Source organism: Canis lupus, chromosome 13 (assembly GCF_003254725.2).
Source record: "Canis lupus dingo isolate Sandy chromosome 13, ASM325472v2, whole genome shotgun sequence".
Classification (NCBI taxonomy): domain Eukaryota; kingdom Metazoa; phylum Chordata; class Mammalia; order Carnivora; family Canidae; genus Canis; species Canis lupus.
Window position 1 is genome coordinate 56,656,691 of NC_064255.1, and position 12,632 is coordinate 56,669,322.

The window sequence follows — 12,632 nt, forward strand, 5'->3', positions numbered from 1 at the left end:
AACATATAAATAGGCAGATATAACAAAAACAGAGAGACTGCAGAGTCTCAATAATATTTATTTATATTTGGTTCAAACCACCACAAGCCCAAAGGAAATCATTGTTTTATTCATAATTTAAGCATCAGTTTGCATGCAGGTCATATCCTCAAGCCTTCTAAGCTTGAAGATTCAATAAACTAGCCTCTTTTTTTATTCCTGATGGAGGAGAATTTGTGAAAAGTAAGATCAAAAAGTGGGCACTCAAAGTATATTTTGTTTAATGGAAAACATTCCCATCCTCAAAAAAATTTGTCAAGCTAGATGCTTATTTTGATAAAGAAGATATTGGTATCATTGTATTGAGCTACAAAACAGGCAATTTGCTCTGACTGTATTCCAATAATGTATCAAATGTACTGTCAATTATTAATACAATTAGATATAACAAAGTAAATGAAATGCTCCCCACAGTAAAATAATCTTAAGATATTTCTTTTCCCACTTCATTTTGTGCTAGTATATCACTCTACAATAGGCCATTATCAGTAAAGATTGATTATGCTGTATTGATGTTTACCAAACTAGGCATGGTCACTTAAATAGATGCAAAGGCAATTACAAAAATGGTTTATCATCTATGTTGAGTAAATGCACCCACATATCATGACTAAATGGGTTTGAATTAATGCCTTACAAATATACATGTAATAAAGGATGCGAAATAGAAAAAAAAACATAATGTGAAGTCGACAAGTCAATCCATATTGTCATTCAAAGATGAGTATGGTGCTATGGCTGTTGAACTTAATGCCCACATTGTCATTAATTCCTTTATAATTGTTTTACTTTATTAGACCTTATTCTTTAATTCTTCAGTGGCCAAACAAAATCCTCTGTGGATGAAGCATGTCTTCAACTACTTTTGTATCTTTCAGAATGCTCAATAGAGAATGATGAATGCAGGAGGTACTAAACACATACTTGGTATTTGAATGTGTAATAGTCAATTTCAGGAAAATAACATGAACAAGTTATTTCAACAAGTTCTGCAAAAAAATGTTTCAGTATTCTAAGTGAACTTTGCTTATAATTTAATAAAGGACTCATGCATATTCTTAATTTAAATATTTTGCAACTGTGGTTTCACTACTATACTACATCTAAAGAGCACACTAGGAAGATTTGCATGATACCAAGCCATTGGGAAGGCTTTTAGAACTCTGATCTCAAGGACTAGTAATAAAGGGAAATAGCACTTCAGAATAAGGTTTTAAAGAAGTTGATATTCTATGCATATCAATTTACAATATGCATCTTTACGCAAATAAGTTCATAGCATACATGCCAATGAGACAAATGATTGAATAGTTCAAATGCTGAGATGCTCTGATTCTGAGCTGAGCCACAAGAATGTTTGATGGTTCACAGAGGAAATGGATCATTGATCATGTTTCTGTTGAACAGGGAATTAGTTTGCAACCAGAATGGACACAAAAGAGCAGAGTTTAAAACCAGTTTGCAGGTAAGCAAGGGGCAGAAGAGAGTTTCCAGATTAGAGAGAAAGAATGGTAACAAAATCATTCCTGGTATAAAAACAGACTGTCAGCAGGTATTTTGTAGAGAACTTTAGGGAGAGGCAACACCAAATAAACCTCATTAAGGGGTTGTCACTATTTGCCTAAACAGAAAGGACAGGAAACATATCAGAACCTCTGGTAAGTATAATTTTTCTAAAATGGGGGCCAAACACACTTTACAGCAGAATCCTTGGCTCTGTGTGTTTGTGTGTGTGTATGTGTGTGTGTGTGTGTGTGTGTGTGTGACAGAGAGAGAGAGAGAGAGAGAGAGAGAGAATGTGTAGATTCTCAGGCCCTCTGTCAGATATACTTAGTCACAAATTTAGGATGTGGAGTTCAAGAGTAAGTAATCCTTAAACACAAATACCATGCATTACCCTTAAATAGCATGGCAATTGTTATATAAAATTCTTCTCTAGAATGGGTTCAGTCCTACTCAATGAATCCTTTTGTCAAGATTAGAGTGTTTAAATCAAAAAGATTAAGAAAGTAGACAGGCAAGCTAAGTGAGAGACCTTATTAATATCTTATTTTAGAGTCCTGGAGAGTGTAAACCTATGAATTACAATTAGGGCTCTGTCTGGATCCTTAAGAGTAAGTAAGTAAGTAAATGACACACAACACAAAATTCTGGCATAAAATTATTTGAAGAACTCCAAAAATCTTTAAAACACATTACACATCATCAGTACCAGTAACCGAATTACAATACTAATTTGAATAATACAGAAACCATCAAACTCATTCATTCATTTATAAATTGTTTCAACAAACAGTTATTAGGCACCGTTGTGACCCATAAGGAAAGATTCCGGAAAAACAGACAAAAGAAGAAATCATTACAGTGCTTTGTGCTCTGGAATATGTTAGAGAAGCATGCCTAAAGTGAAGAGAAGAGAAAGCTTTTCTCAAGGAAGCAGCAATTTAAGCAGATCTGAAGCCTGAGCTATCTGGAACAAGGATATAAGAAATAGGAATTCAGATAGAGGAACAGCATGTGAAATACTTCCTAGGGATTCAGAGTATTGTGGCTCTAGGGTAAGAATTTCTTGGTTTAGATTCCTATTCCCTCACTTACTAGATTTGTGACCTTGGGCAAATCACTTCACATCTTTAAACGTCAGTTTCTTCATCCTAAAAATGGGAATAATAATAATATTATGTCATGAAGATACTGCTAGGATCAAAGAAGAAAATGCAAATAAAGTTCTTCACATAGCAATGTGCACACAATAAGTGCTGAAACATGTTAGGCATCATTATCTGCCATTGTCACCACAGTAGGTAGAAAGGAGAAAGAAGCAACAGAAGACTCTGAAGTGCCTTTGTAGAAACCAGGTGAATCTTTAGCAAGTTCTCAAAGCCACTGAACCAAACAAGAACTCTGATGGCTTCTGAAAATATTGCAGCCTGTCCACTTAATCCTTATTAAATAAATCAGAGATGAGTTATGGACAAAATAATCAGAGTCTCATCTTTGAGCAATGTTTTCAAAACAGCAAATAGGCATAGAATCAAGCACAGAACTTGCACCTCACTTAAGTTTCAATTTAGATGGGCAGCTTCAGTTGGCAAAATGAGAAGCTTTTTGTTGATAGCCATAGTAACAGTAATTGGTCAGAGAAGCATCGGTGCAAGGTCGAATGTAGAGACATCCGTGATATGAAATTACACAAAACATTTGTCTCTTAGATATTTTTCCTTTGAAACTTTGAAATAAACTTCCACAATTAATGTCAATCCACACTCAAAAATTATGTAGTTAACAAATTTAATATTTTTCCGAATATATTTTGATTCAAATAAAAAGCATTACCTATTTTCTTTTTTTGTTTGGGGTTTTGTTATTGTTTTCCAATGAGCTTTCATTTATTTATTTATTTTTATTATTTTCATTTATTTATCATTTTATTTATTTCATTTATTTCCAATGATATTTATTTATTTATTTATTTATTTATTTAGTATTTTCCTCATTTTTGCTCTTGCTTTGATACTTTCATTCTTTTGTCTTTATGCTATCTCTCTGGTTCCATTATATCAAACATAGAAAAACTTGAACACTAATATAAAACTCAGTGTTGTAAGACATCATTGAAGATAGAGTCACCAATGGAAAAATAATATTCATGCTTTACTCCTTTTAATAATATTCATGCTTTACTCCTTTAAGTTGTTACCTGTTTTGTTAGTGATTGTATATATTTATTTTTTGCTTTTGAATGTTTTTTCCCTTGTATCTAACCTCACTATTGAGTTTGTCTATATAATACTCATAAGGTCTAAAACCTATTTATCCCATAGTTTCTCTCATGGACTGATAGTATATAGAACATTAGTGAAAAGTTTCTTTTCTTCAAGATTTTATTTATTTATTCATGAAACACACAGAGAGGCAGAGACATAGGCAGAGGGAGAAACAGGTTCCCTGGGGGGAGCCTGATAATGGGACTGATTATGATCCGAGGACTCAGGGATCATGACCTGAGCCAAAGGCAGATGCTCAACCACTGAGCCACACAGGTGCCCCTGAAAAGCTTCTTAAATGCTATTATATGACCCTTATTAATGCCTTATTACATGCTAGGCAGCACACCAATTGTTTTATAGATATTAACTCATTTAATCCTCACACCATCCTCTGTGATAGATGCTATCATTTAGTATCTGGGAGGTCTGAGTAACTTTCTCATGTCACACAGCTAGTAAATGGCAATGACATTATCAAAAGCAGAAAGTCTTGCTCCATGATCTAGAAGCTTAACCAAAACACTCATCTACTACTCTGTGCAACAGATTCACACACACACACACACACACACACACACACACAGTTTCTACTTTGTGTATCTCATTTTGAAGACAATAAAACTATATTAAGTATATTGTATGGGGAAATGACAAAATAATTGAAAATGTGGTCTACTAGTTTTGTTGTTTCCCATTTTTTGATATTTTCCTTTTTAATTTTCTTTTTCTAAAAGAAAATTTATGTATGCTGAGTGAAATGCACTATATTAGGACTTTAAAATGAAAAAGGAATGCTCACAAATTGTGTAGTCAGAGAATCTGAATCTCTGTTATTGAGTGAAATATTTAGATTATAGTAAAAAATTAGTTGACCACGTAAGATATTTAAAATAACCATTGAATTAAATTAAAAACATATATATTCAATATTAAATATTTGATAAGAATATTTATGAACAACTACAACAAAAATCCCCATATCATATAAAGAATCTGCTCTTTAGTGTGGGAAATGACAAATGGATTTAAGACAAAAGTGGTACATAGGAAAGTATATAAACCAGGTAAGAGCCTTTCATAGTTCAAAGATGGTAATATGCCAAGAGTTGAGGAATCTTATTAACTCAACCCTCAACACCTGAAATACAAATATATAAGTGGAGGAAAGAAAGAACAAAGGGAAGGAGGAAGGAAATAATGAAGGAAGAAAAAAGGGAATAAGGGAAAGAGAGAAAGAGAGAGAGAGAAAGGGCAAATTATTTACTTGAGAAATCAGATTTTCCCAAAATATTAGAGATAACTTATCCAGCAATTGATATGTAGAAATTTTAATCCAAATTTGAATAAATTCATTGAATGTCACTTTATGTATTTATAAAACCGAGGTAATAAATCTTATCTCTCCAATATAGAAATCTGAACTAAAAAAAAATCCAGTTTCCTTTTTTCTAGGACAAAGGTATTCAGCTTGAGATCCATCAGACTTGCCCAGGCAAGATACTGATTCAAATAAGCAAATTGAGAAATCAGGTTTTTCATGAAGTTCTCTTTTTTAATTTCTGCTGGTGAAGATGGTAGCAAAATATGAATATTTTCTGGTGACAATACTGACCATTTTTCAGTACAAGTTTGAGACTCTGAAAGAGCAATGCTACTAGTGGCACTATCAATTGCAATAAAGTCAAGTCTCTGACACTTACTGCTTGATGGCTGTAGTGGCAATGTTTCCCTTCATCAGGCTAATTCAGCTGTAGAGTATCAAGCATTTCTTCTAGAAACATAGCCTCTAATCTTTGAATCTATTCTTTTCAATGATTGTATGAGCCACTTAATACCCTATATTAAAGGATCTTTCCTGTTTAAATCAGCTGGTGTAGATTTTGTTTGCAACTAAGAAAACAGACATTAAAAACAAAAATTGTTCCCCAAAGAAAAATGTTCCAGGCAATAGTCCTTAAGGGAATGGGAATATAGACTCTGTAACTTGACTTAGTGGTATTTTAATGTAGCAAGGACCTATTTAGTATTCAGGGGAGGTAATCTAACAATGGCTGGCCTATTATGGCATGTTTCATCACCTGTGGTCACCTCGAATAAAGGGCTTCTTGACAGTAATATTTTGAGTGACCAAATTCCATCTGTTTTAGTATTATAAAAGTATGAGAACAAGAAATATGAGGAGAATTGGCTATATCTGACTGCACTGCAGAATTCAAAGAAATAAAATAAGAAGCTTACAATTTAAATTTTCAGCTCAAATCATATTGAGATGATCAGAGGGTCTCCCTGCCAAAAGTCCTCTTACTCAAGTGAAAAATGATAACAGACCTGCACATCAAAATCCAAGTCTTATTTCATAGAATTCCTGAATTGTAAAAATGATTGAACTATTGCACTGCCTTATGAGAAAATGAGGCCACTGATTGGAAGAAAAAGTGAAATCCTCAGCATTGGAATGCAGATATGTGGAAGAATTCAGATGACTCAAAAGATTCCCAAGTTCTAAAATTTACTGAGTCTTTCTTGCTACTCTACTGGATGCAGTCGTTCCACACCTGACTGAGGAAGTGGTTTCTTCACACCTTCATTACCAAGCCCACACCTTATCTAAGATTGTTAACTGATAGATGGAACCAATTCTCTTCCTGCCCAAACCTATTACTCCATCTGAACTCAGGACACCAACATTTTCTTGAAAGCCAGTTATCAAGTCCATATTGGGGGCAAGAAGCTTCTTGGATATGAGACTCACGAGATTCCATAACTTAAATTTGCCAAAACTTAGGAAATGTGTGTAAAATGGATTTTTATGAGTTTCTCACATTCATAGGAGCTAGAAATAATAAAATTCAAGCTAGAATGATTATAGAGTCTGTATTCAATGTATTTCTCCATGTCACTGGCACAAGTACTAAATGTTTCTTCAATTTGTTGGCCAAAACCTGGACTGAAAAGTGGCCAAAGTTAAATAAAGCTCAAAAACTGAGAATCTCTTCTTTTATTTAGAAGAAGGAATTAAATGACCTTCTGAAATGGAAGCGTTAAGATGGATTTATTTTTCAAGACCTATGAAACTACTCACTAATCACATCTTCAGGAAGGATCCAGAAGACAGTTTCTTTGTCATAATGATAAGAAATAAATTCATGACAGTGCCACATTTATAAACAAAATGCTTATAATTTCTGTCCTCTATACTTGAAAACACAGAAATTAAAGCTGCAGTAAAACATTTTATTGATTTCTTTAAGGTTTAGCTGTTACAGAGGCCACATAGTACCACTTTCCATCAGAAGGAGGTGGGCATGAATTTCATAATAGGCAGCAGGATTTGAATGGCAACAAGCCTTAGTACTCTGGTATCCAAAGACCAGAAGTATGAGTCATTTTATTTGTGCCATTAATATATGAAGGTCTGAGAAATACAAATCAAAATTTAGCGAGCTAGTAAGTCAAGGTATCTCACCAATTCCCAGACCTGAGTTAGTTTATGCACGGTTTGTGACTTAAAATGGTCCAATTTACATTTTTTTAACTCTATAATACTGCAAATGTGATAGACATTCAATAGAAACCTTATGTAGAATTTAGAACATTGATCTTTCCCTGGGCTAGTGATTTCTAACACCATACTCTCACGAATCTGGGCAGCAAACCTCTGCCACAAAGTCACCAGGATAAACAACAAACAACACTTAAAACCATTCTGTACTCAGGCAACCACCCTCTTTTTCACTTTTAGTACAGAGTGATTGCCTTTAAAGAAGGATTTTGCAAAGCAACATATTTTTAACACTATATGTCTGCCTTTTAGCTTCTCCGAAAGGTATTTCTGACCATTTCTAAATAAATGGGCAGGGGCAAAGATAAAAGCCCAGAACTTCCACAGGTTACTGAATACTGTGCCTGAGCTAACATTAATTCCTATGGATTTCAAATACCACTAAGGAACACTGATCTAAGTGGATGTTATGGGGGTTATGTGATGAATGAGATTTTGTTCTGAGCCCATATTACGACTGGTATAGTGATGCCTTCTCCATCTTATCCTTTGATTCTTTCATCAGATCATTAGTATATAGTTGGAAGATCTTGCATCTGAAAGAAACCTCTCTGGGCAGCCCTGGTGGCACAGCAGTTTAGCGCTACCTGAAGCCCAGGGTGTGATCCTGGAGACCCGGGATCGAGTCCCACGTCAGGCTCCCTGCATGGAGCCTGCTTCTCCCTCTGCCTCTGTGTGTGTGTGTGTGTCTCATGAATAAATAAATAAAATTCTTTAAAAAAAAAAAAAAGAAAGAAAGAAACCTCTCTTTGCCCATGAAGGAAAAGCTGTGAAACTATAGTAATAGCCAAACTAAAGCACCTCCATCCTACCAAAAGAGTAAGCACAAATCTTTATGGTATCTATGGGGGTATGTGTGTGCAGAAATTAGTGCCATCATAAAAAATATGGAAGAATAAAGGGTGGGGGTTATAAACTTTAAATGACTTGTTGGTCTGAGTAGAAGATAAACTAATCTTGGCAAACAATGCATTTAATCAGGTGGTGATAACAAATACAGCCAATTTGGACTCTCCACTGATGAAAATGAATAAACATCTTCACCATTGTTTAGTAATGGTCTATCGAGTTACAATAAACTTTTTTTTTAAACATCTCTAAACACATAAAACATTTCTCGCCAACTTGGCAAGAGCAACAATGTACTTTCCCCATCTTTTTTCAGCATCCTCTTAAATTTCCAGCTCTACAGCATAATTTAGTCTTCAGGAAACCCTGATCATCTCACCATCCTATAATATATATCATGCTGGTCGACTACATGAGTAGTATCAAACTGAAAGTACTTGATTAAATGGGATTATCATGTACGCCAGACACTTTTGCAAGAACCAAGAAATAAAAACCATCAAAACATAGGGACATCTTTTATAGTGATATTTCTGATAGTCTGGGACAGATTGGGACATCCCCCACAAAATGTTTCTTGCATTTTGCAACTCACGTTATGTCAACTGAGCCCTCTGAAGATAGAATCCATGAGCCTAACTTTAATTCAAAACACAGTTTGCCCTATTTTACCTCAAACTTAGGGTTCTGTATCTTTGCATATTAAAATACTAGTAATTTAGACTTTTATTTGTCTGTTTTGAGTTAGAATGAGCTTATTCTTTCTTGGGATAAAATATACATTTCTATATATTTAAAAAGCTTTATATTTGTATATATTTTAATAGCATACCTTGATAGAGTATGCCTAGTGCAAAATTATTTTAAAATAAAACTTTAAAAATATGTTTATTGAAGAATGTAACACACAATGTTTTGTAAGTAAAAAATGAAACTTAGAAGATACTAGTTGTTAATAGAATTTTAATTGTAATATTCACACTATGTGTTGAAATATTACTCATTCTATCTACCTATATATCTATCCATTCATCCATCTACCTATATCTAACTAGAAGATAGAAATTTTAGATAACCTAAACAAATAAAACAGAAGAACAATAGAAATGTTATGTAAATAATCGAAATACCTTTTTTTAAGAAAGAAAGATTATCAAAAAAAAAAAAAAGAAAGAAGGAAAGATTATCACCAGTAATTCAACTTTTTGAAAGCATATATTGCATAAAATAGACATACACTCACCAGGTAGCTGGAGGAACTCACTCAATATCCCTTTTCTAAGTTTAAGAATTTAAAAAATTCATAGCTTGTATTTCCATAATTTTATTCACTTTGCAACATATTTGTTAAGAGTTCTTTACAAAATTAATGTATTCCCATTGTATTTTCCTATCATTTCTCACTCCTCCACAGACAGCATTTCTTTACCTTCATGTGAATTATTTTTTCTCATTTTTCCCCTTTCAGATGTATTATTTTGTTTTTGACCATGAAAATCCTCACAATTTTACAATGCTTCCCTGTTACTATTTGCTGCATTTTACAAGGACTATAAATTCCAACTAATTATAATATTCAGCTTTCTTTAAAGCTTTTAATTTATTTTTTTGTTTTGTTTTGTTTTTTTCAAAGTAATCTCTTCACCCAGCGTGGGGCTCCAACTCACAACCCTGAGATCAAAAGTCAGTCAGGTGCCTAAAACTCTATATTTTGACTTTACTATTAAATGACATATAAAAAAGTATCATTTGAATTTTACAACTTCTCACAAGAGCAAGGTGCTAGACTTCATAATGATATAATGAGTGGGGAAATGTTTTAACTGCTGTATAAACATCCATAAATTTATCATTTAATCACTATCTTCAGCACAAAATCATTATTTACTTTTATAACCCAATCAGCTGGGGTTACCTAATCAATTTCAGCTCCTAGCATAATGCAAACAATTGCTATTTTTTCTTCTTGTACTTTATAAATATATTTTTGAATCTGGACAGTTCAGACTATGCAGTAAAACTGCAATAGGTAACTGCTGTCACCTCTCTGTGACTATCTCAAGTGACCTCAAGGAGAAACCAAAAACAAAAAGAACCAGAAAGCCAGATAAGCAGATGTAGGATGGCAGTATTTTTGAATAATCCGATGCGATAGAAACAGAATGCATTAAGATGACATAAAGATCTTTCACATGACTACATGGAAATCAGTAAACCTTAATTTTTGCAACAAAACAAATTCTACCTTGTGACACACAACTACGAAGAACTGTTCATAGGGATGGATATGCTTTCCTCCTCCTTATGCACATAATCCTCTATAAACCAACATGTTTTGGAGCAGTTCTTAAGAGCAATTTGAAATACTATCTCCTGGGCTACAGTCCTCAGGAAGACACCAAGAAAAATATTTATTTACTTATTTTAAGGATGGTCATTTTTTTTAGGCAACAACACATTGGTTACATGGCACAAAAAATAAATCAGAAAATGCCAAAATAAATTACAAATCAGAAATGAATCTATTACGAAAGAAATTCATTTCACAAAGAAACCTCCTTAAAAAGATTGAAAGTAAAGTTAAAATTCACTGAAAGAAATTCTATATAAAAAAACACATATGGCACAAATAATTTGCTTCCATTTAATGCTTAACATACTCAAACATTAAAAAGTACCTACTACAGCTCATTTCCCATAATGTTGGTACTTGCTAAATGTGCAGTAATCATGATATTAAATATAAGACAGGAGCTACTCAAAGTTAACAATTTTTGTGAAAATTGAGACTTAGTTTGTCTGGAATGTCAGATACTAAGAAAAACCTCTTGTTTTTATTTTTTATAGGTTTGCAAGGCTTTTACAGTATGTGTATCCTGAGAACTTGGAAAAAAAGCAGCAACCAAAAGTCAACAAAATGTCTGCTCTGAATACAAATGTTTATTTTATATGATAGCTGTGCCTTGAACAGTTGGATGAAAATTATTCTTTCATGGTATTTAAGGTATTTAAATATCAAAAAGCACACTTTGCAGTTTGAATAGACTAGCAAGTCAAAGACAACTAGAGCAAATATTTATTAAGTACTTCATTTTAAAAATATACAGTCATTTTCTATACCTAGTTCATCAGAGAAATATCTTTTACGTAAGGTGAGGTTATACAAGCTAGAAATTGTTCTCCCTGAGGAATATAACTCTTAGTGATTGTTCAATATGTTTTTAGTATGTTAATGGAAGACTCACACACAGAACCAAGCAAAGTTGAAATGAGAAGTTGCATGAGACACCAGAAATCATATTATAAAGCCGGTATTTTTTTTTTTTTTGATGTGAGAAGACAGTTCACATTTACTGAACAATAGTGACTAGATACTGTGGTTGAATATCAATATATACCAGTATTGTTGGCAGATGAGTCTAGAGCAAAGGAAAATTTAATTTTCACTATTTCTATCCAGTTCTTTACTACTTTTATTAGTTCCACCTTAGGTTAGGGAGCAAATGGAGAAAAATATAAAGGATTCACTTAGGGAAGGAGCATTTATGTGTGTGTAATGTTTTCTCTCATGGAATAAAAAAAAAGATGCTGTGACCATCTATTCAACATGGATAAGAATATCTAGAGTAATTAGAATGATTCCTAGTTAATTATTCAATTGCTTTCATATCATCTAGGCTGCTCTTGAATATTTCCCTCAATTTGATCAATCAGAAGCAACCATTAATTCAACTGCATGCATTTTCTTATTCTCAAGAGGTAATAACATGATTTACCTGACACATTCAATAATTCAAATTATTGTGGGCAGCACATGGTTGCCAACAGCATTCTCTTGTCAATGCAGTCATTCTACAACTGACAAACATATACTAATGTATATGAACTAAGTCCAATTCGATTTAGTCAAACACATCCTATTTCATTATGAGTACACAAGGCAAGGGTATCTTCACTGAAAAAGTCCAACTGGGGTACTAAGAAGGTGACAGTCCATGAACTGAGAGCTGTGGCCAGAGAATAGAGGGAAGTGACATTTAATGCCTCATTCCACCCGCATAACTGTTGTTGACAAAAACAAGTCCTAAGTCACCCACAAGCTTTGAGTGATTCTTGGCACACAATAAGTTGAATTATTTTTTTTTAATAAGTTGAATTATTAGTTTAATCATAGTTTATCTTTGGTGTTCATTTTACCAGAAAAGAAGACCTTTATATTAACTTACTTAAAATTGAATATCTGAGCAGAAACTAGCAGGGAATTAGTAGCTCAAGCAAAACTGTACTCCCTCCTTCCTAATAATTACTCCCTAGTGATTCTAAGATCTTCATAGGGAACATAAATGTGTTTTCATGTATAGTTTACAGTTATTCTAAATTTTATAAAAAGATTATCAAAAAATTCATTTTGT

At 33.3% G+C, this 12,632-nt stretch overlaps 1 protein-coding gene across 9 annotated transcripts in view; it reads right to left on the minus strand.

The window, feature by feature from the left end:
• EPHA5 (EPH receptor A5) overlaps nucleotides 1-12,632 on the minus strand; it is a 347,353-nt gene that overhangs the window by 155,273 nt on the left and 179,448 nt on the right. The gene's annotated exons all lie outside the window — the stretch shown is intronic.